The following is a 24,358-nucleotide window of genomic DNA, read 5'->3' as shown; positions in this document are numbered from 1 at the left end:
TCATCAGGCAGTGTGGGTTTCTGCCGGTATCGTATGCTGACGACACCCAAATAGTGGTGTCATTCGCAAGCAATGTGGAGGAAACAGCTGAGCGTTTAAATGACTGCATGACGCAGGTTGATCATTGGATGCAGCTAAACTGCTTGAAGTTGAACGGTGATAAAACTGAGTTTATGTTACTGGGATCAGAGGCAGATTTTTGGTCTCCTAATTGGTGGCCGGCCAGTTTGGGCGATTGCCCAAAACCAGTGGGCAAGGGTAAAAATCTAGGAGTCATATTTGACAATAAACTGACTTTTAATGTCCAGATAAACAACCTCTCTTCGACCATCTGATATATTTTTTAAATGATTAGGAAGGTTTGCCCATTTATTCCTTTTTGATTCACGCAAAACGTTGGTCACGGCATTGGCCTTGTCCAGACTAGATTACGACAATGCCTTGTATGCAGGGATCCAAGCACAACATCTTTCAAAACTCCAGCGTCTGCAGAATGCTGCTGCGAGGCTGGGCCTCGAGATTCCCAGATCTGAGCCAGTTGGACATTGACTGAGGGCCCTGCATTGGTTACCCAAGGAAAAAAAGATTGTTTGAGTCACTGTGCCTGGCCTTTTAAGCCCTGCATTGGTCAGGACCACAGCTCTTGAGAGCACACCTGAAATGGTATGTACCGACCAGAAGTTTGAGATTAGCCCACACAACTTCTACTAGTTCCGAAGTTTAAGCAGGTGAGGTTGGAACCTCCTCCCTATCGCGATAAAAAGCAGTCCTTCGCTTCTGCATTTCAGAAAAGCCGTAAACACATGGCTTTTCACCTGTTAAAGTAGCACACTTTTCTTTCAGTAATCCTCTGTGCATTGGACCTAGTGCCAAGACTCCTTCGGGCAATCACGCGCTTTATAAATTTCAAAATCAAATCAAAACCATGACTATGATAACACTATATGATTTTTCTATAAGTCTATAGTTTCTTTTTTTCTTATCTATTACTTTAGCTATATGTATAATTCTCTTGCTTTAGATATGAACTCCTAGTTATGAATTGGAAAGGCCACATTGTAATTCATTTATGTTTCATGTATGTCTCCTTTGCTCTCAATAGAAACTATTTTAAAAATAAAAGAATATATTCAAAAAATATTTAGCAGGTAATAAAACGGCTACAATAATGTGAGGTAATGTGCTCAAATTGTGCACAGCTGAGTGAAAAGTGCATCAAAACCGAGAAAGGACTATGGACTCCTCAGTGAGTTATACAATGGGGCCAAAATATAGTGTCAGCTAGACTGCGATTCAACCTCAGGTCAGTAAGAGGTCCATGTTAGACCTGGCACCATTGGCGTGGGTCTCCCCTGCATTTTTTTGCTTTTGCCTCCTGTGTGTTTGCTGTGTATTGGACTTCATTTTGCTGGTCTAGATGCTTGGGCACTTTGCCACTGCTGTTCAGTGCCAAAGTGCAAGTGCTCCCTTTGTAAATTGTTATGGATTAGTGATCCCATGATTGGCATATTTGATTTACCAGTCAGACCCTAGTACAGTGCACTGTGCGCGCCCAGGGCCTGTAAATCAAATAGTGCTAGTGGGCTGCAGCGCTGATTGTGCCACCCATAGAAGCATTCTGTAAAATGTAACTCTGGCATGCCATTGCAGGGCCTGTGTGCAGTCTGGTACTGCTATGTCGACCTTGCAAGTGCACCCACTTGCTAGGCCCTAACCTTCCCTTTTCTTACATGCCAGTCACCCCTAAAGTAGGCCCATGGTACCCCAGTTGGCAGGGTGCAGTGTACGTGAAAGGTAGGACATGCTCTGGTGTGTGTGGCATGTCCTGATAGTGAATTACTGCCAATTTCGTTTTTCACTATTGCAAGGCTACCTGTTCCCATAGGAGAGAATGGAGAGTTTGTTTATAACATCATATAAACATAACAATCCTGCCTGAATTCTGAATGTTAAAATTAACCGTGGGCTGAGAACTCCGCTCCGCCCGCGGAGTGTACAGAGTTTTGCCTGTTACGCAGGTGAATGTATGATTTATTCAGCATTCCGTCCATCATTTGTTTGCGAAGCACTTTTAACCCTAAGTGGGATGGTTCTGCCCAGACGTGGGTCCCTTGCTCACTGTGCCCCTGGATTCAAGATAGCCTGGCTGATGAAGGGTAATACCCAGAAACCGGTCCCAGGATGCTTGTTTCCGGTCCAAGCAGGACCAAGCTTCGCAGTTTGGTCTGGATTGTTCCCATGAGGCACAGGGTCAAGACTGATTTAAATATGGCTGGGTCTAAAGTGGGGTGGCATGGTGAGCAAAAGAACGATGGATTTAACCCAGATCTCTTGACTGGGGGTGAATGTATGATTTATTCAGCATTCCGTCCATAATTTGTTTGCGTAGCACGTTACGCAGAGTAGGCAAAACCCCGCACACTCCGCTGTGGAGTTGTCCTAACCCCGCCTCCCACCCGCCATATTATTAACAATTGCTAAAGTTTTAAAAAATAACGTTAAAGCATATTACCTTATCTGTGGCGCCCCCAGCTGGCCTCCTCCTCACCATCTTGTTCGCGGTGGAAACTGCGCATGCACAGTTTTTTCCGCGAACACGATAAAGAGAGGAGGATGCCAGTCGGGGACGCCGCAGACGCCTCAGGTAAGGTAAGATGCTTTAAAGTTATTTTTTAAAACTTTAGCAGTTGTTAATAATAGGGCGGGTGGTGTAGAGGAACAACGCGGAGCGCCAAAGTGTTTATCAACTCCGTGGCGCTCCGCGTAGCCCCACTATGCCCAGGCTTAGTTAAAATTCATCTTTTAGTGAGGTTGATTTTTACATTCTGTGTTAGAAAATACCACTTTTAGAAAGCAGGTATTTTCTTGCTTAACCATCCAGTGTGCCTCTGCTAGGTTTGTGTATTGCATGTCTGGCTTTTGGATGACAGGGGCTGGAGAGGGGCAGTGGCTCCAGAGAGCCTGAGTCAGGGCTGGGCTGAATAGACCTGGGCTGCATTTAGAGTAGGGGGAGGAGATTTCCTTTTACCTGAATGGGCCTGGTCTGCTTTCAACAATGCTGTCTCCACCTCCTGCCAGGAAGCTGCACCAGTGAGGACAAAACTGCTTTTGACTGGATACAGACACTCTGCCTACTGAGAACAGATTTTTGTGTATAAAGAGGGGCACATACCCCAGACTTTTAGATCACTTCTGGGAAATCAAGAGGAACCTTTGCCAAAGAGAAGAGCCGGAGAAGCTGAGGAGGAATACTGCCCGTGTGCTCTTTGCTGTCTGGGGTTGGCCTGCAGTGGCTACTTGCTGCCAAGAAAAGGAGAAAAGTACTTTGCTGTTTGCTTTGTCACCTGCTTGAGGAAAAGATCTCCAAGGGCTTGAAATTGAGCTTGCCTCCTGTTCTGAAGTCTCAGGGACACAAAGACTTCATTTCTTCAGTCACTCCGCATCTGGAACTGTTTCAGCTGCCACAGAAAGAAATTGCAAAGCCGGCGAGCGATGCCGTAACCTGCACCGAAGCCATGGGCACACCTCGTGAAGAGCACTACTCACTGTCCCGACTTGCACCGTAGGCCTGTTGACGTTGTGCCGCATCGACCCGGAAGCATTCACCAAGGCCGCTGCTTGCACCGAAGCCGAGTACACCGCTCGTTATGTCAGTGACATACCGGCCCGACTCGCATCACAGCCCTGACTTCACCGACGCCGGTGCTTCATCAACGTGGAGCCAGTACTCGACGTAGGTGACTCCTGAATCCATCGACACCGCACCGTCATAAGGAACCAACGTCTCGCCGACACAGTAAGGAACCGACGTCTCACCAGGCACCGCAGTAAGAAACCGAGGCTTCACCTCCCCGGGGGTCGTAAGGAACTGACGATGCCTGGTGCCAACAAAGCATCACCTCGATGCCGTGCACCCTCTTTGCTTTCATCAGTTCCAAGGTACTATCCTTTGGGGGTCTGCTTGACTCCGCGCCTGACGCTGCGCACTTCGCGGTCGGCGCCGTTCTATGGGATTTTCATCTGTCACAATGTTGTGATAACTCCAGGTGGAGTTAATTTGTTGCTATAAACTTTGATTGAGTGAATAACCTGTTTTTGAAGATATCTTAATAACTGTATTGTGGATTTTTGTCGTTTGGTCCTGTTTTGGTTTAGATGGTTTACTTTTTTTTCAAAACTGATGTAGTGTCAATTTGTAGTGTTTTTACTGCATTACTGTGTGTGTTCACAAATGCTTTAAACACTGCCTCTGAGATAAGCCTGTCTGCATGTGCTAAGCTACCAAGGGGGGTGAGCAGGGGTTATTTTAGAAGTGTTTCCCCTTACCCTGACTAGAAGCAAGGGCCCCTATTTGGACAAAGGTACCTACCTCTGCCAACTAGAGACCCCCATTTTTAACATTCATCATCAGGACAAGGGAAATGGGTAGAGCACATTCGTAAGGGTCGAACTTCTTGCTGGGTAGTAGAGGCCCAAAAGAAAAAATGGCTGCCGAGGTGGAGCTCTGCTGAGACGCTCTGGGGAGTGGGATCACCGATCGGTAAATATCCCTGGATATGCCCTGCCATCCACCCCTCTGCCTAACAGCAGCAACACTACAACTGCAAGGGAACATAGCTGACGCCACTTGCCTCAAATTTGTTTCGCGCCCTCGTCCCAATCCCGTTGCATGGACGACCGATCTTCATCTGCCCGCACCAGCAAAGCTGTGCCGTCTCGCTGCCACAGTGGGAGACCTTATTGCTGCACCAAATACCGCGTTGGTCTGACTCTCCCGTCCCTGGATGTCGCTCTGTCGGATATCTCAAGATGCCTGATTTAATCTCCCCGGGACTGGCGGGCCCGCTTGGGTCGTGCCCTGGTGCGAATTGCCCAGATGATGTGCTGTCCATGGAAGAAATGTCAGAGCTTTCCCAAGTGAGATACCTCTCCCGTCATCTTCTGATATGAGGTTTTTTTCCTGATCTTTTGATGTCATCGGCCAGATAACGACGATGATTCATCTGCCTGGGTCTGGTACCCGCTTCCATTCCAGGAGCTCTACAGCCTTGCCAGACCCCATAGTGCAGCACATCACATCTGCCAATTTGATCGAGCAGGATACGCTCTCAGTAGGATTAAGGTCTGTCCGACTGCTTCTGCCGTGCTCTATCCGCCATGTACAACAGAGTTCCTTGTTTGAAATCAAAGATATGGCTGCAAACTAGATTTGACCCAATGAGGTCCCTGCACATGTGCAACCTGGAATAGCCCCTGAATGGTGTGCGGTGCTCTTATCACACAGCAGTGATTTTTTTACCCTCAAAATATCTGCTTGTGTGGTCTTCTAATCTTTTAATCTCTAAATATCACTGCATGAACAGAAAGGTAAAACCATTACTGCTCTTTAGCTCCCAAAGCAGCGGCCATCTTACAACGGTACCTTTCATCGTCTATTTTGGTCCTGGCTTGTTCTGAGAATGGTCTCAGCATCCTCATCACTTGAAACTAAAGGCAGCCCCATGCTATTATGCCTATGATATATTTAAATGGTATTTCCCTAACACAAATCAAGATGAATGACTCTTCATAACACAATCATTTAACGTCCTTCCGTTAGCAATGTCTCTCCATCGTCTACTTTTAGTCCTGGCCTTTTCTGTGAACCGACTCAGTATCCTTGCTGCTTGAATCCAGACGCAGCCCCATGCTAATATATCTATGCTATGTTTTATAGTATTACCAACTCGAACCACGATGAATGATTCCTCATAAATCTTTCAAGGACCTTCCTTAGCAATGGACCTACACGAGCCCCTGGACTCCGCCCTACCAGATATGGCCCAAACTCATTGAGCATCGTGTATCCTAAAATTCTTTCCAAGTACTCAAAAAAGAATCTTAAACGTAAGCTACTGAAGCTCCACCCGGAAACACTAATAGCCGATACCTACCTCAGCGTGTTCAATGGCACCAAGAAAACTGACTTTATCTTCTACTCTAAACACTCGGCTAAATGGAAAAGCATCTTCAGCCGCCTCCTACAAATCACCAAATCAACCATAATACCCTATGGCATAAAAATGATGACATCCCCCTTCCCATCTTTTAGAGGAGAAATTGACCTATCCATTTTCAGAACAGGGAATATCCTCATCCAAGCCACTGACCCTCACCTCTCCATCTTTGATAGACACTTTCTTTCACTGCCCACTACACTCACACAACAGGGCCAAATGCCCTCAGCTTCTCTCTCCCCTCTACCGCAATCCGATATTCCTGAACTGACTCTCCCTCTCCCTCAACTGGACTAAATACCCCGCGCAGCCCCACCTCCTGACACTACCTTCAACACGGCCACACCCTCATCCAATGTCCCCTACTATGACCTCTAACCAGCAATCTCACAATGACTTGCCCAGACAACTCTCTCACCATACATACGGTAGCAGTCCCTAGCCCACCTTCAACCAATCTGGCTACAGTTGCCCCCATTACTCTTAATGCAAGCCCTACCCTGATGCCAGAGGCGATCGGCTTTGACAGACCAAATCCTTCAGTGTAGACTTGACCTCCTTGCTACCCTACACACAGTTCTGAACGTGTTCCCTCACATTACCAATATATCCAACGCTGGGATTCTCCTGGACTCCATCATCCCTGACACCCCCTCCAATTCTCACAACAGTCAATTGCCCGCAAGTAGGTCCCCACCTGCTTCCTCACCTGCACACAATCACGCTACAACTAAGCCTTTTGAGGTCCACGGCGTGTGTTGGGATGCTTGCCCCAACGAATTAGAACACCCCAACAGCACAGCGACCCCTACTCTCACATGCACTGGACTTGCCAAGTCTTCCCCTAATACCTATGCGGGATTTATCAATTACATTCTCACTCAGATTCTTCACCGTATGGAGCGTAAAATCGACACTCACAACAGACCTAGCACATCTTAGACAGGAATTATCAATTCAGGCCATCCATACCCTCTCTCCCAACAACGAGAGCCTGAAATGGCCTTGCTACACAGACTCAATGAAGTCCTTACAAGGCACTCCTTGGCCTTCCACTCCACTGGGCCTTCTGGCTTATAGGCCCTGTTGTTTTCACTGCCCCCTATCTACTCTGGAAGCTGTGGTTCTGTGACTCTTACCTCCCCAAGCTCCAGACTACTATTCTCACCCATCCCTCCTCTATTCCAATAATAATGGGCACTAACAGAACCCCTGATATTACAGACTCTCCCAGACCCCCTGCCCAACTCACTACTATCCATCCCTTACAATCTGTAACAGACAATCTCAATGACCACTCAAATGCAGTACTTGATCTACTTACCCCGCCTGGTTACTCCATCATCAGACAAGACAGACTGGAAAAAACTGGTGGAGGTCTAGCCATAATCCACAAAGCTGAAATCCATCTATCCTTACTAAATAATTCTGAATACTCGACCTTTGAATACAGCAGCGTCTAAGTTAAAGGTAATGGCTTCACACCTATCAAATTCCACACCATCTACCACCCCCCTGGAAATCGTACCCTCTTCGCCGAAGTTATTCAATCAATCAATCATGGAATTTATATCGCGCACTACTCACCCGGAAGGGTCTCAAGGCGCTTGGGGGAGGGCGTCTGCTACTGCTCGAACAGCCAGGTCTTGAGCTGTTTCCTGAAGGCGAGGTGGTCCTGGGTCAGCCGCAGGTGGACGGGCAGGGAGTTCCATGTCTTAGCCGCCAGGTAGGAGCAGGATCTTCCTCCGGCGGTGGCTCTCTGGATGCGAGGGACGACGGCGAGGGCGAGGTTCGCGGATCGTTGCTGTCGGGTGGGCGTGTAGAAGGTCAGGCGGTCGTTGAGGTACCTTGGGCCCAGGTCGTGGAGGGATTTGTGTGCGTGGGTGAGGAGTCTGAACGTGATCCTCTTGTTGACAGGGAGCCAGTGCAGGTCTCTCAGGTGGCTCGAGATGTGGCTGCGTCGGGGGGCGTCAAGGATGAGACGGGCGGAGGCGTTCTGGATACGCTGAAGTCTTTTCTGAAGCTTGGCTGTTGTACCGGCGTAGAGGGTGTTTCCGTAGTCTAGTCTGCTGGTGACGAGGGCCTGGGTGACAGTCTTCCTGGTCTCGGTCGGGATCCATCGGAAGATCTTGCGGAGCATGCGGAGGTTGTGGAAGCAAGATGAGGAGACGGCGTTGACTTGTCTGGTCATCGATAGGGAGGAGTCCAGGATGACGCCCAAGTTGCGTGCGTGGTCCGTTGGCTTGGGTGCGGTGCCCAGGGCCGGGGGCCACCAGGAGTCGTCCCATGCGGAGGGCGACGGTCCCAGGATGAGGACTTCTGTCTTGTCCGTGTTCAACTTCAGGCGGCTGATGTTCATCCATTCGGCGACATCTTTCATCCCTTCGTGTAGGCCGGCTTCGGCGGTGTCGGGGTCTCTGGTGAGGGAGAGAATCAGCTGGGTGTCATCGGCGTAGGAAATGATGTTGAGGTTGTGTTGGCGTGCGATGGCAGCGAGGGGTTTCATGTAGATGTTGAAGAGAGTAGGGCTGAGCGACGATCCTTGCGGGACGCCGCAGATGACTTCGGTGGCCTCAGAGCGGAACGGAGGGAGGCGTACTCTTTGTGTTCTGCCGGAGAGGTATGAGATGATCCATTCCAGAGCATTCCCCTGGATGCCGGTGTCGTTGAGGCGTTGGACTAGGGTGCGGTGGCACAGTGTCAAATGCTGCGGAGAGGTCAAGGAGGATGAGTGCCGCTGTTTCACCTTTGTCGAGCAGGGCTCGGATGTCGTCGGTGGCTGCGATGAGGGCGGTCTCGGTGCTGTGGTTGGCTCTGAATCCGGATTGCGATGGGTCGAGGGATCCGTTCGTCTCGAGGAAGGCGGCCAGCTGCTTGTTGACGACCTTCTCGATGACTTTGGCGGGGAAGGGAAGGAGCGAGATGGGGCGGAAGTTCTTGAGGTCGGTCGGGTCCGCTGTTGGTTTCTTCAGTAGTGCGCTGAGTTCGGCGTGCTTCCAGCTCTCTGGGAAGGTGGCTGTGTCGAAGGAGGCGTTGATGATGTCTCGGAGGTGGGGTGCGATGGTAGAGACGGCCTTGTTGAAGACATGGTGGGGGCATGGGTCGGTCGGAGATCCGGAGTGGATGGTGTTCATCATGCGTGTCGTGTCTTCGGGGGTCACTTTGGTCCATGTCTGGAGGATAGCGGCGGGGTGCGTAGGTTCGGTCGATGGGTGCGGGGGTGGAACGCCGAAACTGTCGTGGATGACGGCGATCTTGCGGTGGAAGTACGAGGCGAGGGAGTCGCAGAGGTCCTGCGAGGGAGTGATGTCGTTGTTGCCGGTGCTGGGGTTGGAGAACTCCTTGACGATGTTGAAGAGCTCCTTGCTGTCATGGGCGTTCTTGTCCAGTCATTCCTTCAAAGATTTCTTCTTGGTGGTGCGGATGAGCTGGTGATGTCTGCGGGTGGCGAGTTTGAGGGCGGTCATGTTGTCGGTGGTCTTGTCGAGGAGCCAGGCCTTCTCGAGGGTGCGGCAGGCCTTCTTGGAGTCCTTGAGTTCGTCGGTGAACCAGGGGGCCTTCTTGCTTCTGGGCCTGGTGAGTGGGTTCTTCAGTGGGGCGAGGTCGTTGGCACAGGAGGTCAGCCATTGCGTGAGGTCGAGGGCTGCTGTGTTAGGGTCCGTTGTCCTGACCGGTGGGTTCTGGCTGAGGGAGGTGGTGAGCTGGTCGACGGTGATCTTGCTCCAGTTTCTGTGGGGAACCTGCTTCGGGTGGTGGTGGACCGTGTTCTTCTTGAAGCTGAAGTGGACGCAGCTGTGGTCAGTCCAGTGGAGTCCGGTGCAGTGGCTGAAGGTGACGTGCTTGCTGGATGAGAAGAGGGGGTCGAGCGTGTGGCCGGCGTAGTGGGTGGGGGTGTTGACCAGTTGCTGGAGTCCGAGGTTGGCGAGGTTGTCCAGCAGGGTGGTCGTGTGGCGGTCGTTGTTGTTCTCCAGGTGGAAGTTGAGGTCCCCGAGGAGGATGTAGTCGGCGGAGGGGAGGGCGTGAGGGCTGATGAAGTCCGTGATGTCTTCGCAGAACTGTGCGCGCGGTCCCGGGGGTCTGTAGATGAGGGTGCCTCTGAGGGTAGTCTTGGGGTCGGTGTGGATCTGGAAGTGCAGGTATTCGGCGGTGTTGAATGCGTCGGTGGAGTCAGTCGAGATGCGAATGGTGCTTTTGTGAGCGATGGCGATGCCCCCTCCGGTCTGGTTGTTGCGATCCCTCCTGATGATCTTGTAGCCGTCCGGGATGGCTATGGCGATGTCCGGGGCTGAGGAGGCGTTCATCCAGGTTTCCGTGAGGAAGGCGACGTCTGGAGATGCGGTGTCGAGGAGGTTCCAGAGTTCCACGGCGTGTCTGTGGACGGAGCGGGTGTTGATCAGGATGCACTTGAGGTGGTTGCTGTTGTCCGTCTTGGTGGGCGTGGTGCCTGTTTGGAGGCAGGAGAAGTTGCAGGATCGGCAGACGAAGGGTCCATGGGTGCGTCGCGGGGACGCTCGGTAGCACCCGGGGGCTCGGGCGGTTTTGAGTGCGATGAGCGTAGCGAAGTCGTAGGTCCTGCGGGGGGGCTGGCGGGCACAGGGGCCAGGGGGTCTGGCGCTGGGCACGGTCCAGGCGCGGACAGGCGCAGACGGGCTTACCTTTGGCGCACCTTCGGCGCTCCCGCTGCGCGCGTCCGCTGCGCGGTCGCTCAGGGGGCGTCATAAATAAGGAGCCGGGAGGGAGGGTCAACTGGGAGGCGGGAGCGGGTTGGCCAATGGGCAGTGAGGGGAGGCGGGACTGCAGGCGGAGGCGGGCGCAGGAAGGAGGATAGCGGGGCAGCGGCGGCGGAAACGGTGGGAAACGGAGCTGAAGTGACCGGGGCAGCGGCGGCGGTCAGCGGGCGAGGAGGGGCAGCAGCGGCAGGGAAGCGACAGGCGGTACCTGAGAAGCAGCAGGCGGCGGTGGCGTGAAACCAGGTAAGTGGAGTCAGGCGGTAGTCACAGGGTGGGCAGGTGCCAGGCAGCGACAGGCAGGCAGAGCAGTGGAGAGGAGCGACCGGCTGTGGGGGCTTACTAACTTGGTTCTCCTTAACGGACACAAACGTCACAAACGCCTTAACGGACACAAAGGACGTATTCCTGGGAGACTTTAATTTGCACTGGAACAGCGCTGAAGACTCCACAATCAGGCGCCTCATTAACCTAGAAATTAACGACCTTAATCAACTCTCCAATAAAACAACTCATAGGCGTTACACTTGACGCGATTATCACCAAAAATGAACTTGTCTCCCTTAGGGCCATCTTACCTATAGACTGGTCAGACCACTTTCTCATACTGTTCAACATTGATATCCCCATTAAACTACTCTTAAACTCTTCAGTGAAACCTTAGCAATGAACCAGAAACATCAAACCGGTCCTTCTTAAGGACCTTGAAGCCAAGATCTGTGAACAACTTCAACATCACCCTTCCTCGCATAACGTAAATGACCTGACCACACACTTCCAACACTGCTATAACTGAAGCTCTGGACCTAGGGGCACCTTTCATGTTAAAACAACAAAGATCAATTCAATCAAAATCTTGGTTTAACTCTGATCTCAACGACAGAAGACATCTTAGGCAAGCTGAAAGGACCTGGAGACAAAACCCACCGTCAATACATCTTGCACTACTCAGAACTGCAAGGATGCCATACAAGAAGCACATCTTCAGAGAAAAAGTCACCTTCTTCCACAAACAACTCGACCACGCAAAAAATAGGCCCAGAGAACTATTTAAGATTGTCAAACGACAAACCACCTCTTCCTCCTCACCTGAAATCATAGCCTCTAAGGAACGCTGTGAAGAAATTGCCAGTTTCTTCACAGACAAAATAATTGAAATTGATCAATCTTTCATTCCAGTCACAACCCCCACCCCCCTTACAACCAATCTGCTCAGACACTCCACACACTACCTCAGTCTCTCCCCTGGACCTCGCCAAAGAAAATATGGCTCCTAATGATACTAGCGGCAACCCTTTCAACATCCAATTGAAAAACGCAAATTGTTCTGTCTTCCAACCCATTACCGAACTTGAGGTTTTCAATATCATTGCAGAACTAAAACCCACTTCTCACACCATGGATCCCCTCCCTGCTAAAATAGTACACAACCTTAACCACATTATCGCCCCGTATTGGACAAAAATCATTAACTCTTCTCTATCCTCTGGCTGTGTACCGGATTCCGTTCAACTAGGTCAAATCACACCCATTCCCAAGAATCCCAGGGCTGACCCGAATGATCTCAACAATCTCAGACCTATCTCCAACCTCCCATTCCTAGCCAAAACTATGGAAAAATGTGTCTTACAACAACTCAACCGACATATCGAGGTTTCCAACCTACTTGACTCCTTCCAATCAGGTTCCAGGAAAGGATGTAGCACTGAAACTGCCATGCTTAATATCACAGATGACTTGCATAGATCCTTAGACGATGGTGATGCATGCATACTTATCCTACTTGACTTATCAGCTGCCTTTGACACTGTGAATCACGTAGCCTTACTGGAATCCTTGAGGATCAGCACCAGTATTAATGGCATTGTCTTAAAATGGTTCACTTCTTACCTTCAACAACGATCACAACAAATCAAAATCAAGTCTTACCTCTCGAAACCCACACCGGTCTCTCTCTTGGAGTTCCCCAGGGCTTAATCCTCTCCCTGTCTCTGTTCAATCTCTTCATGGAGGCCCTTTCTATCATCCTGAAGCAAGCTGGAATCAAATTCCACCTCTTTGCAGAGGACACACAACTCCAATCCCCCAGGGACCTCCATCCTCTCAATGTTACACTATAATATCCAATCGTGGTTTCACTCCAACTATCTAAAATTCAATCCCACCAAGACAGAAATTATCCTGTTCTCCCCCAAAAGTAACCACCTTCCTATCAAAGACTGGATCAACGACCTGACGGCCCTAAACTGTACTCTCACTCTTTCCAATTCAGCAAAATCCCTAGGATTCACCCGGGTGAAAGACTTCTCAATGAAGGAACACATAAACTCAACCAAAGGAGCGATGTACACACTTAAACACCTTAAAAAAATCAATCCTTTCCTTCCCGCGGATGACTTCAAATGGGTCGTTCAATCTCTGGTCCTCTCCAAACTTGACTACGGGAATGCTATCATCACAGGGACCCCGAAATCGCTCCTCGCTCCCCTCAGATCTGTACTAAACATGGCAGCCAGGCTCATAACCGATATTAAACGATTTGAGCACATCACGCCTGCACTCAAGACCTTCAAATGGTTTCCTATAGAAGGAAGATGCAATTTAAAGACCGCCCTTTATCGCCCACAAAGCCATTCACTCACACACCCCTGAATACTTAGACAACAAACTCATTAAATCAAGAAGGACCAGAGCACTGAGAAGCTCCAACATACTTCTTCTTCCTCCCAAACTAAAAAAGAAATCTACCCAGGCTCGCTCGTTCTCGGGTAACGCTACCAGCATATGGAACTCTCTGCCAAAGGACTTACGATGCAACCCTTCCTTCTCTGGCTTCAAAAGAGACCTTAAACGCCTGCTCCTCAAGAAATACTGGAACACTTGAACAATTCTTAACCTTGGTCCTATCAGTTAAACAGATGGCTGTTTACTTCTGTTTTGTCTCTTTTTACCTTGAATGTTCGTTCTTTTACCCGACTCTTACGTGGCGACTTGCCATTAAGCATTAACTGCCTTCAGGGCCTGGTAGCTGTCTGTGTACATAGTGTATTCCACCCGCATTGCATAATTTTTCCAAGTGAATTTATTGATGTTTGTTAATTAGCTTAAGATTGTTCGTACGTCAGTTACTAAGTGTCTTGAATATTACCTGGCTCCTGATTATGTAAAGCGCTCTAATACCCCCGGGACTAGCTAGCACTATATAAAACTTTTGATAAATAAAAATAGAGGAATTTGATAGGACCCAGTGGTGAAGATGAACCAATGGGACTTAAGTCAAATAAGGTAAGAGCTCCTCGTGGGTAGAAGGGGGCTGAAGAATCAAAAGTCTCTCCTGACAGGCTAAAATGACGGGCAGAAAGGTGAGGCCGCTCCTTATGGAAATCAGTCCCTGCATTGTGCTGCCATCTGGGAACTATTTGAATTTGCAGGCAAGGACTGATTCTGCACCAAACTCTGGGTAGAAGGCTAATTAAGACTGAGCGCCGCTTCCACTGTTTGCGCGCTTGTGACACGTCAATCCAGTCCACACATTTTATCACATGACCATTGCCATTCCTTTACCTGCTAAATTATTTGTTAATTAACTATATTGAATATAACTGCGTTTAGGGTTGGTTCCTAAATGAATTTTCAGATTTATATTGGTCTTGAAAAAATTCGCTATATATTTGTGCATAATGTACCTTTCGTGGAGATCTTATATGTCCATACAACTGTTTAATTGTAACTTGTCCGAAATAACTCTACATTGAACAATTGTTGTGTGTTTTAAGCTATTACCCCGGGTTCCTGGTTAGCATAGTGCGCACACCCTTGTGATCTTTTCTATGTGTATTTAGGGCCTACTTTAGGGTGACATATAATGTATTAAAAAGCAAAGTTTAGGCCTGGCAAAGGGTTAATTTTGCATTGTCAAAATGGCAGTTCATACTGCACACCTAGGCTGTAGTGGCAGGCCTGGTGACCTGTTGATAGTGCTCCTTTAGTGGGCAGCACAATGAGTGCTGCAGCGCACTAGTATCATTCAGTTTACAGGGCCTGGGTACAGGATGTAAACCACTACCACCATGTAGTAAATTAAATGTGCCAATTAGATGTATACCAATTTAACAGGTTTGGAGATAAGAGCACAAACAGTTTATCACTGTTTACCAGAAGTAAAGTCGAGAGTCCGAGGGCCAACATAAAAAACGGGTTCAGCAACAGAAGGCAAATACCTGTGGTGACCCTGTAGAAAATGCTGAATTCCAACAGTGTCCATAAATCACATCTAGCTTCCCTGTCCTTTCTGGAGAAAAAAAATTACTCTGTTGCTTAACATATCACGAGGTGGGAACAGCTTGTCTTGCCCATTCTCAGAAAACACTCCTGGCTTCCTCTGACAGCCTCTGTTGCATTCAGAGCCTCCATCATTGCAAAGCGTGAGTGGCCACAGGGTTGTAGGGTGGGAGGGGGGCATCAGAACTGAGTGGAACAGATCTGCTATGAAGCAGGACTCTGCCACTTGGGAAGCTTCTTTTTCTCTTTCTGGTTAATTTGACTGGTGAAAGTAAAAGCTCCCTTGAGGGTCAGTAGACAAGGATCAATAACCCTTCAAATCTTACGTAATCAGTAGTAGGTACCAGCCCCAGCATGGATGTGTTCAAGGGATGTGCTAGCTTTTCTTGCTGTGGGCAGCACTCGTCCTCCAATAGGTGTCCACTGTTTGTATAAAGGAGATATTGGTGATCACTTATGGGTATCTTAAGAGTCTGCAAAAGTCATTGCAATCACTTCCTTACTGCTTGAACTGTTGCACATCAGCATTCACCATCTTTCTGATTGTTGCGACTCTCTAGAACAGGAAGAGGGGTCCAAAATATATTGGCAGACTCTGGATTATACACCGGGTGTGTGGGGTGTCACTAGATATCTAGGGGGTGCAGCCTGTCACCTACCAGGACCAGGTAGTGTGGCATTTGATAAGTAGTACGCCTTCAATACTAGTTGTGTGTGGCAATGGGTTTTGGATTTTCCCTAACCCGGGAAGAACCAAGGTTTGGTGTTCAGGGGTGGAAGAGCTGACCCACAATGTTTCTTTGAAGGGATATTTGATATCAGAAATGTTTCCTTGATTTCAGCAAAGCAGAGTTTCAGAGGATCATGAACCCTTCTGTCAGGTTTGTTGTTCTTTCACCGCCCTTTAATGGGGTTGATTAAATGATCTACGCAACTCTTGACCACATTTTGCTTTGTAACAAAGGTCCTTAGTAACGATATTGACTCATAAGAGGTTATTGTAAAGATCTCTCCAACACAGGAATAGAGTTGGTAATCTTTATTTGCAGTACACAGCTTCAGGTACCTCCAGCTTGCTCCTCTAGCCTCTCAGCTTCAACTCCTTTACTTCAAAGAACAACACTTCACCCTAGCAACAAGCCTTACATTCTATTTTAAAGAAATCCCCACATATCTTCCCCCCCCTACATGGAATGACAATAAAAAATGAAATGCGATACATTGCCATTCAATAAATACAATAAAAATGCAGAACTACATTAGTCATGCAAGCACTCAAGGAGCCTGGCATTTAGAAACATTCCCAGTACTCCAAGCAGATCCATCTGTTAAAATAAGGACATTTTTCTTAACTGATTTCACTTGTATAGGTTGCGTGAATTTACTCTCCCCTTTAATGACAATTCCTCCTCACCTTACAGCAACCCAATCTCCTTTTATGTCAGAATCCTTCACTCCTTTTTTCATGTTGTAATAATTCGAAGCAGTTTCTTGCTGCTTCACTACACTATCTTCCACTGCAGCACCGTCAACCCACACACATTCTTTGTTTTTAAGCCATCCAGGATCTTCTTTTACTCCAGGCTCACGTCCCTTGAGAAAGAAGAATGGAGAGACTCCAGTAATTGAATGTGGTGTCCCTCTATACGACCACACCAATTTTTTAAGTTCCTCAGACCATGACAACCCATTAGTTATCGAGTTGAATATTTTCCATTAACAGGCGGTTAATTCTTTCAACCAAACCATTAGCCTGCGGGCTGAACATAGCAACCCTCTCATGAACAACACCTAATTTACAGAGGAAATCTCTCATTCTTTTGGAGACCAGCTGGACTCCATTGTCCGATACAGGAGTTTTAGGTATTCCTTCATTCATGAATGTCCTTTCCATAAATCCGATTACTTTTTCAGTCTCCATACAGTCAGTAGATTCATCAACAAACCATTTGAAATGGTAATCCACAAGAACCATTAAAAATTTGCTACGTGAACCAAGCTTGGAAATGGGACCGAGAAAATCAATCGCTAACCTCTCCCAAGGACGCTTTGGAAATTCCACACAAGCAAGGGGAGGTTGCCTTACGACTTCCGTTTTGTCGCTCCCTGCACATGCATAGCACTCCTTCACAACCTCCTCTGTCATTGTCCATCCCAGGGCCACCAGAAGGATTGCCGGACACGCCTCTTAGTCATGTTCCTCCCTAAGTGCCCTTCATGAGCTAAGCTCATTATTTTGCTTCTTAGACTGGCCAGTGGCACTAATTTGTTCCTTCTCCACAACTTCCCTTCACTTATGCTCAATTCAGTCTCAACATGGCAGTAACTTCTGAAACGAATATCTTGGCAGAAATCCTCTCTCCATCCTCCCGATGCACAATTCATGACTTGCTGTAGTATCTCATTACTCAGCATGGCAGAGTCTCACTCCTCCTTATCAAAGGCTTGTTCTTCATTACATCTGATCACATCCACACTATCATCTAAGTTTTCTTCAACAACATCCACTGGCATTCTAGATAAACAGTTGGCTTCTACATTTTTCAAACCTTTCATGTACTCCATTTCGAAATTGTACTCAAGCACAGATAATATCCACCTAGAAATCCTGGGAGTCACATTTCCTTCCAGACCTCTACCTCCTTTAAACAAATGCACTAGAGGTTTATGGTCAGTATGGACTTTAAAAGGCAAACCCCAGACAAAATATCGGAAATGCTTGATTCTCCAACAGAACGCCAGAGCCTCCTTTTCAATCACAGAATATGATAGTTCCGCTCCCTGAAGCCTTCTAGAAGGAAATCCGATCATTCTTTCCACTCCATCATACACTTGAGTCAAAACTGCCCCAATTCCTACAGCACTCGCGTCAGTGGTGATAAAAGTTCTAGCATTAACATTAAAATGTCCAAGAGTGGGTGCATGAAGGATAAAACTGTCGTCCCATTCGAATGCAACTCCATTCTTCATCAACAACCTTAATGGTTCAACAATCTCTGTAAATCCATTTACGAACTTAGAACAGTATTCTGCTAATGCTAAGAAGGATTTCAGCTGGTCCTTATTGAGGGGAGTAGGAGCATTAATAGCTGAAACAATACTTTTTTTTAGGCTTTATCCCTTCCTTGGATATCTCGTGTCCTAAGTAGGTCACACAACTTTTTTTAAGTTGACATTTTTCTCTTTTTATAGTCAAACCATGACTTTCCATACGTTTCAAGACTTCATATAACACTTAGTCATGATGATTACTATCCTTCCCTTCTATCAGCACATCATCTTGGAAGCACAAAACATTCTTTATATTGACAACAATTTGTTGCATTACTCTTTGAAATGCCGCTGAGGCAGATGCCAAACCAAATGGCTTTCTACGATAACGAAATGCACCCAGGGGCGTTACAAATGAGGTAAGATGTCTTGATTCTTCGCTGAGATCAATTTGATGATAGGTCGCAGACCTATCAATCACACTAAAAATCACTCCCCCATTCATGGCAGTTAACATTTCAGATATATTAGGTAGGGGTTGCCTGTTGACCCAAATATTCCTATTTAAATCGCGCAAGTCAACACATAAACGAATTTTGGAACCACCATCCCTGGGCGCGCCCACGATGGGCGCCAGCCATTCTGAGGCCTCAATAGGTTCAATAATCCCCTCCCGTAACAATCTGTCGAGCTCATCTTGAAGGGAACCCCTCATCACATGAGGAACATTCCTCACTTTATGAACAACTGGTACTGCATTATTTTTGAGAATGATCTTATAAGAAAAATTCACAAGCCTTCCCAACTTATCAGAGAAAACGTTGGAAAATGTCTCCATTACACTAGTCTCATAATTATCAACGTTCTGAACAACTGTGGATTTAACGGGTTCAATGGCATTGGGATTCAGCATTATTCCTAAATCTTTTTCATGGCGCCAACCTAACAAGTTGAACCTTGTTTTGTAAGATAGACTCGCCCATAGACTTTCCTTCCCGTGAAACTAATCACCATCCACTTCAGCCCTAAGATGTCAATGGTCTTACCACCATAACCTACTGCTTTAATGTCGGGTTTACTCCAGGATTCTACATCGCTCCTGTCACCCCACACCTTAAGATACATATCTTTAGATAGCAATGTGTATAAACTTCCAGAATCAACTAGCATTCTCACATTATTCATATCAAAGCTTATGGTACAGTGTGGTTTTTCTAGTTTGTCCGTGCTTTCAGTAATGATATCGATTCCACAAACAGTGAAGGAACATCCTTCATCAGAAATAGAGAAACCTTCAATACACAACATAAATTCTTGAATGTTTTCGCAAGTATCGTCAACCTCATGTACATACTGAGTTTTGAAATTGCATACTTTAGCAAGGTGATTCCTCTTCCCACATGCTCTGCATTTCTAGCCATACACCTGGTGCTAGAAGCAATATGTCCGGGAGCACCACACCGGTAACACTTGAAAACACGTGTGTTGGTCCGTGGAACTATATTGCTGTAATGGGGAACTTCAGTGGGCTTATTGAAAAATTTCGGTTGCAACTTCCCCACAGGTTTTACAACTTTGGTCTCACTGACACATGCATGGATTTCTGATCCTTTAGAATCTAAGCCTTTTGACACTAAATCTTTTGACACTACATCTTTAGGTACAATTGAATTGGTGCATTTATCCATAAAGCAAAAACCAAAGGAAATGGACTGAGTGTTGAACATTGCAAGCACTCACCCCCAGTCAACCGATCTGGGTTTAATCCATCACCGTTCTTTAGCCCACTCTGCCACCCCAGTTCAGACATGGCCATATGCAAATCAGTCTGACCCTGTGCCTCATGAGAACAGTCCAGCCCGAACTGCCAAGCCATGTCTTCCCTGGACCGGAAACAAGCTTCCTAGGACCGGTTTCTGGCATTTCAGCCGTCTTCAGCCAGGCTTGTTTGAATCCAGTGGCAAAGTGAGCAAGGGACTCACGTCTGAGCATACCCTGCCAACTTATGGCGAACAAAGCAAAAACCAAAGGAAATGATGGACAGAGTGTTGAACATTGCAAGCACTCACCCCCAGTCAACCGATCTGGGTTTAATCCATCACCGTTCTTTGTTGGCAGGGTATGCTCAGACGTGAGTCCCTTGCTCACTTTGCCACTGGATTCAAGCAAGCCTGGCTGAAGACTGCTGAAATGCCAGAAACCGGTCCTAGGAAGCTTGTTTCCAGTCCAGGGAAGACATGGCTTGGCAGTTCGGGCTGGACTGTTCCCATGAGTCACAGGGTCAGACTGATTTGCATATGGCCATGTCTGAACTGGGGTGGCAGAGTGGGCTAAAGAACGGTGATGGATTAAACCCAGATCAGTTGACTGGGGGTGAGTGCTTGCAATGTTCAACACTCCGTCCATCATTTCCTTTGGTTTTTGCTTTGTTCGCCATAAGTTGGCAGGGTATGCTCAGACGTGAGTCCCTTGCTCACTTTGCCACTGGATTCAAGCAAGCCTGGCTGAAGACGGCTGAAATGCCAGAAACCGGTCCTAGGAAGCTTGTTTCCGGTCCAGGGAAGACATGGCTTGGCAGTTCGGGCTGGACTGTTCCCATGAGGCACAGGGTCAGATTGATTTGCATATGGCCATGTCTGAACTGGGGTGGCAGAGTGGGCTAAAGAACGGTGATGGATTAAACCCAGATCAGTTGACTGGGGGTGAGCGCTTGCAATGTTCAACACTCCGTCCATCATTTCCTTTGGTTTTTGCATTTATCCATAAGTCAGTATGTTCAAGACCTTTTGCTATTTGAATTGCTTCCTCCAACGTAGAGTCTTTAATAAGTAACGTTTCATGCTCTCTTTTGTTGTTAGTGCACCTAACAATCTGATCACGTATAAATGAATCTCCTAATCCTTCAAAATGACAAGTTAAGGAAAGTCCCCTTAGCGCAGCAACATAAGTTGCAATGTCTTCATCTATCTTTTGCACACGACAGAAAAATGTGTGTCTTTCTAGCACAGTAATAATTTTGGAAACAAATCTCTTTTCTAACATTTGCATGCTCATGTCATAAACATTAATTGGCTGCCCATCACCTACACCCAGAGAAATTTCTGGAAGATTCTCATACAGACGACGTCCTTCAACCCCTAAGTGGTGGAGCAGAATTGCCTGTTTGCGTACAGGACCATATTTATCTGCACCTTTCGCTAAAATATAGGTTAGAAATAACTTTTTCTACTCTTTCCAGGGAATGGGAGGGTCACCAGGAGTAGGGAGAAAAGAGGGAGGAGCCACTAGACCTTGATCACCAATTGGAAGTGATATAAGGGACAAGCGGAGAGAACAGAACTGCTTTGTATGGAATTATGGAATGACAATTTAAACTTTACCTAGAAAAATGTTAGTGAAAATAACAAATTAAAACAATAAATTACTGTCAAGGTTGTGAAACATCCACTTGTCGCTGTGAAAAATTTGACTTGTTTCTTAAAATGAAGACATCTTTGAAACGAGTTGTTAAGATGGCCGTTGTGCGTGTTGTACGCGAGTTTCTAGAGGAAGTTGGGTGCAATTTTAGCAAGCTGTCCCAACTTCCTAAAATGACCGCTGCGTTGCAGGATACGTGCATGTGTGCGCGCGTTAGAACGTGAAGATGCTGGGGATTCAGACGATGCCGGATGCAAGGACTCGCGTGCCAAGACGTTCGGTGATTTGGAAAATGCCGGTGCAGCATTCTAAACGGTAATGGCACAATAATGAATGGTGAAAAGTACATAAGGAATACTTGAAGGCAGGCAGCTCCAAATGAGAATAGCGTGTGAAACACAAGAATAATAGTTTCGCCGATCAGGGAAATGCAGCCCTCTTGTGCAGGAGTAAGTGTGCAGTATTTCGAGTATAAGAAGGCAATTTGAAAGTCAATCACAGCGCGTTGGGTATCAGGAACACATTACAGTGCAAGTCTCAAAAGTAGTATACCGAGCAGGACACGCAGAGAAGATGCAGTTTCAATGCAGAAGGACATATAGTCTTACAGTCAGAAGCGCTGGCAAAGGGCAGTAAAGAAATGTAGAAATTCTGGATTTTCATGAAATACGACATACATACCAGTTACTCAGTATCTTGATTCATCCAGAGAAACGCTGGGTTCTTGAGAAATACGAAGTACATATCAGAAAATTAGATTTGTTAGCTATTCTTCCAGGGGTGGAGGTACTTGCTGTCTGCCCCCTGTGCAGACCGGTTCACTCTTCGCCAATGTAAAGATATCTCCAACACAGGAATAGAGTTGGTAATCTTTATTTGCAGTACACAGCTTCAGGTATCTCCAGCTTGCTCCTCCAGCCTCTCAGCTTCAACTCCTTTACTTCAAAGAACAACATTCCATCCTAGCAACAAGCCTTACATTCTATTTTAAAGAAATCCCCACAGTTATGCCCCTTAAGGAAATGTATTCTGGGGAACATTTATTGGATGCATTCTATATTTATTTCTTCCCACACTTTAAGCCAAACGAGATCCGTTATCTAGTGTGACACTGAAAAATATGCAGCACGAAATCATAAATACCAACACCATGCTCAAATTTGTGATAATAAAGTACTATGCTTTTATGGCTTACAAAATAACGTTATCTTAAAGGGTTTTTATAAAGCTCTCAAATATTGAAAATATGTCTTGGCACTAGATAACTGAGCACAGCGATCCAATACCAAACCGAAAGAGAATCAACCAAAGAACAAGAAAAGCAATGTCAGAGGGTATTAACCCGGGTCTTCAGGCTGTAGTGATTAGAGTGCGCTAAATGTCTCATGACTCCACATGTACGGAGCTCTGTGTGTTACAGTGAATAAAGTTCTCTCGGTGGGGCATACTAAACATACAGCAAGTCACCCTCTGAGTTCCTTAACCTATAAAAGCATTCGGTTTACTGCCTTCTTGCTCTATATGCTCACATAACTCTTGTTGACTTTGGAATGACTGATTGCGTGCTGTTAGGGGCACTTTAATGCCACAGATGATTAAAAGTAGCTTGCATTTGTTTTCTCCAAGGCTAGAATGCGTGGAGCTGCCCGGTTTGATGTTAAATGAAACCAGCATTTGCAAAGCAAAAACGTCTGGCATTAGCCTCCAGCCTTTTGAATTTGGAAATGCATGTTTTGTTCTGCCATGATTTTTGCAAAAGTCTATTGGTGGGGAAGCTGCTGGCCCTCATCAATCCTTTAAAAATAAAAAAATAAAAAAGCGAGAAAAAGAAGCTGACTAAAGCAACACTTTTGTTATCCAAAACACATTGCCATAAGCAGTCAGCCAGTGGCAGTGAGCTTGACCTATTGCCCCATGATGCATCCGGACCGGGCGAAAAAAATATGAAGGACAACAGTAGACTAAGGGATAAAGTTGGGCTGAAAACCCCTATAAGTTTTAGTAAAAATTGAAAGGTCTCGACTAATGGGACATAAAAAAGCCAATTGGTCAGGCATTGGCTGTCAGCCTCTTGCCTGTGCTAATGCTTTTTTGTAATATTTTTTTAAATCTTTACTACAAATAGAGAGGGTTGAATTGGTTGATAAATAGAGAGACTTGCAAAGACAGATGGGGTGGGTTTTATAGGTAGAGAGGGCTGTACAGATAGTTGCATTTATTAAGGGATGGATAGAGTTGCATAGAGTTGTTAAGACCGAAAGATAGATGGAGTTGCATACATAGAAGGATAAAGAGACAAACAGATAGATAGAAGGGTAGAAAGACAGGTAAATAGGTAGATAGACTAGTAGAGAGGGTTCCAAAGAGAGACCGAACAGGCAATCGGAATGTGCAGTAAAGCTTCAATTAGTAATATAATAGTTAAATATCTATATAAGCACAACGTAAAAGAGCTCTGAAAGCAAGTTAGAAAACCATACAAGCAGGACATATGGACTAGATTGGTTTACGAGTATTACTGTAGTCCTCAATTAAAATACATGCCAGCATGACTTCCAGAATGCAGTCCTAAATGCACTTCATTGTGTGTATACTTAAGAGGATAATTTTACAAAGAACGATTTCAAAAGGACACCGTCTGGTATGCTGTGAAAAACAACAGTCTGATAAACAAAGGCCACCCCCAAAAGGAATTAGAGCAGCATTAGCAGGAGGTCGGGACTGATAAATCTGGAATGTGCCCTGTACTCTAATCAAGAACTAGTAGAAAGCGTCCTGCCATCATATCAGGCTCTAAACACCAAGGCAACACTAAAGAAGTAATAACTTTTTTCCCCAAAACATTTGCCCTGAATGTAACTACCTTGTGTGCATATGTGCTCCTTGTGAAAGAGCAAAATGCAGTTCAAGTGAATTTAAACCGTGTCTGAAGTAGCCTTACACATT

The 24,358-nt window shown here is 46.6% G+C and overlaps 1 protein-coding gene across 2 annotated transcripts in view; it reads left to right on the top strand.

Moving 5' to 3' along the window:
• DEPDC1B (DEP domain containing 1B) overlaps window positions 1-24,358 on the top strand; it is a 274,836-nt gene that overhangs the window by 217,892 nt on the left and 32,586 nt on the right. The gene's annotated exons all lie outside the window — the stretch shown is intronic.

Source organism: Triturus cristatus, chromosome 2_1, assembly GCF_964204655.1.
Source record: "Triturus cristatus chromosome 2_1, aTriCri1.1, whole genome shotgun sequence".
In the NCBI taxonomy this organism is placed as follows: Eukaryota; Metazoa; Chordata; class Amphibia; order Caudata; family Salamandridae; genus Triturus; species Triturus cristatus.
This window is presented reverse-complemented; position numbering and strand designations above follow the sequence as displayed.